This window comes from Pipistrellus kuhlii, unplaced genomic scaffold (genome assembly GCF_014108245.1).
Source record: "Pipistrellus kuhlii isolate mPipKuh1 unplaced genomic scaffold, mPipKuh1.p scaffold_m20_p_10, whole genome shotgun sequence".
NCBI classification, from domain to species: domain Eukaryota; kingdom Metazoa; phylum Chordata; class Mammalia; order Chiroptera; family Vespertilionidae; genus Pipistrellus; species Pipistrellus kuhlii.
Genome location: NW_023425405.1, coordinates 488,978 through 492,148, shown reverse-complemented (window position 1 = coordinate 492,148; position 3,171 = coordinate 488,978). Strand labels below are relative to the sequence as shown.

Genomic DNA, 3,171 nt, shown 5'->3' with positions numbered 1-3,171 from the left:
CTGTGAGTCTGTTTTCTTTACCATAGTTTCCCTCCCCCACCATAGGCTTACAGATTGCTGAAGCTCAAAGACACCTGTGAAGAAAAGAAAATTGGGCTTCCCTAAAGTTTCCCCAAGTCTTTAATTTGTACCTGAATCTCCTGAGGGAAAAGAAAATTGCTTGATTCTGTTTTAGTAATTTCTAACATGTTCAACCATCGGTCTTTCCTAAGTGACATAACAAAAGCTTCGCAGCAATTGCTCAGGTCATTTTAAAAGATGTAAGGAAATTTGTTCTGCCTATTGAAGAAAATTGCAGATCTGGTCCATACAAATCTTTTTCCATTAGAAGTTATAAATTTATAAATAATATAAAATTTGTTTAATGTTTATTTCCTATGGTGGGAAATGAAGAGGAAGCCTCTATTTTGATTTTGTAATCCTAGACAGATGTTTTGCTTGGTTTTGTTCTTTAAATAATCTTTGGGAATGCTGTATTTAATTTTTAAACTAGAGGCCCGGGGCACGAATTCATGCAGGGTGGAGTCCCTCTGGCAGCCTGCAGGGATCTGGCCAAAACCCACAGTCCACACCGCCTGCAGCTCCTACCTGCCGCTCCCACTCATCCCACTGTGCCTGCTGTGGGCTTCACCCAATCAGTCCCAATCTGGGGGGGCTGGTGCTGCAGCAACGCTCACCAGCCATGAGCCCCATGTCTGGAGCCTCCCAAGGGAAGTGGCCTGCGGAATTGGGCTGACTGCCTCTCTGACATCCTCTGAGTTGTCCCAGATTTTGAGAACACGCAGGCCAGGCTGAGGGACCCTACCTGTGCACAATCGGATTCGGAGGGACCGTGGAATGGCTCCAGGGTCTGTCCAGCCCATCTCACTCAGTCCCGAGATTGGCCAGATCCCAGCAACAAGCTAGCTTACCAGTTGTCTGTCACCTGGTGGTCAGGGCACATCATAGCAAGCAATTGAACAGCATATCATTAGCATATTAGCTTTGATTGGTTGTTCGGTTGTTAGGTGTTCTGCTGTTCAGTTTATTTGCATATTACCCTTTTAATATATAGGACTAGAGACCTGGTGCATGAAAATTCATATACTGGAGGGGTGTCCCTCAGCCCAGCCTGCCCAATCTCACAGTCTTGGAGCCCTCAGGAGCAGGAGGCGAACTGGCGATCAGGGAAAGGTGATGCCCGATTACACCTCTGCTGCTGCCACTGCTGGCAGTGCAAGCCTCAGCCTGTCCTGGTTGCCTGAGTCTCAGGCATCTCTGAATGGCTGGGAAGCCACCATCCAAGGCTTGCCTGCACCCTGGGCCAGCCCTGGGGGGCTGGGGGGCTGGGGGACTATGGAGGCAGGCACATAGAGCAGCTGGGCCTGCCTCAAGGGCTTGCCAAATGCCTGCCACCCTGACGGGGTTGAGGGGACTGGGGACTGCCATCTTGTGGCTGTGGGCACTGCCATCTTTGAGGGTGGGGCAGTCAATTAGCATATTCCCTCCTTGTTGGCTGTGGGCACCGCCATATTTGCGATGGCATGAGGGTCTATTAGCATATACCCTCTTTATTAGATAGGATATATTTTTATTGACTTCAGAGAGGAAGAGAGAGATAAAAACATCAATGATGAGAAAATAATCTCCATGTCCATTCATGCTATCACGTTCATTATTGTATGCATTCCTCACCTATCTATTATGATGTAGGTACGGTTATTATTCCCATTTAGCAGACAGAGAGACAGAAAGTTAAAAGAAGTGGCTTGTCTAAGATCACATTTGAAGTGGAGGAGCCTGGTTATCAAGGTATGTTGGACTCGAGGGCTTTGGCCCTAACCCCTATTGTGATATTGATACCCTTGCAATAACCTGGCTGTTATTTAACAGGAAAGGAGTGAAGGGGGAGACTAAATGGTATAGGCATGCTCTTTGTTCAGCTTTGCCAAAAAGCTGCATTTATCACTCCAAGTTTGTTCTCAGCTCATTGAAGGGGGAAAAGGAACCCCAACCAGGAACCAAACCCAAAATCTAGGCGTGCACGCTGACCTGGAACTGAACCTGCAAACTTTCCTTGCGCAAGACGATGCTCCAACCAACTGAACCACAGGGGCCAGGGTGAGAGTTAATTATTTTAAAGGGCTAATCATGTAGCACTTGGCTAAATTGAAATTATAAATGCCCATATAATTCAATATTAATGAAGATAATTATGTTCAGAATAAATGCATAAATCACATAATGAAAGCATTTAGAAACAGGCATGACCATCAGAAATGGAAACTAGCCCTATCTAGTTTGACTCAGTGGATAGTCAAAATATATTTTTTTGGCCTGCGAGAGTGTCACCATGCCTTTGGCTAGAGACTTACTACATCCGTCCTTGGAAGAGGAAAAGGAAAAACATAAAAAGAAGCGGCTAGTTCAAAGTCCAAATTCTTATTTTATGGATGTGAAATGCCCAGGTTGCTACAAGGTCACCACGGTTTTCAGCCATGCCTAGACTGTGGTTCTCTGTGTAGGCTGTTCCACAGTGTTGTGCCAGCCCACAGGAGGAAAGGCTAGACTCACGGAAGGGTGTTCATTTAGAAGAAAGCAACACTAATGATCCACACAGCTTCCTGAATTTGGGTTATATCACAAAAAGCCTTATCAGTTTAATAATTCTATCGATAGTTAATCTACCAGGATAATGTAATTACATTTAATTTTGTAAGTATATAACAGTGATCTCCTATTTTAGTGTCAATTTTTCAATAAAGTTTTGATTATAGAGGGGAAAAATATATATATATTTTTTATTTTTAATAAAAAACAAACTATACTATATTCAATTTTATTTATTTATTTATTGTAAAAATACTTTATTGGCATTATTTAATTGAGCTTATTGGTGATATTTTTAAATATATTTTATTGATTTTTTACAGTGAGGAAGAGCGAGAGATAGAAACATCAATGGGAGAGAAACATCAATCAGCTGTCTCCTGCACACCTCCTACTGGGGATGTGCCCGAAACCAAGGTACATGCCCTTGACAGGAATCGAACCTGGAACCTTTTAGTTCGAAGGCCGATGCTCTATCTATTGAGCCAAACTAGTTAGGGCATGGTGATATTTTTAATTGAATTATATATTGGCATTGGTTTGCAAAATGATACAGGTTTCAAGTGTACAACTCAATAAAAC

General features: G+C 43.2%; 1 pseudogene; it reads left to right on the top strand.

Annotated features, from left to right (window-relative positions):
- Window positions 1–2,318: 2,318 nt before the first annotated feature.
- On the top strand, window positions 2,319–2,754 carry LOC118711563 (annotated as a pseudogene).
- The last annotated feature ends 417 nt before the right edge of the window (window positions 2,755–3,171 follow it).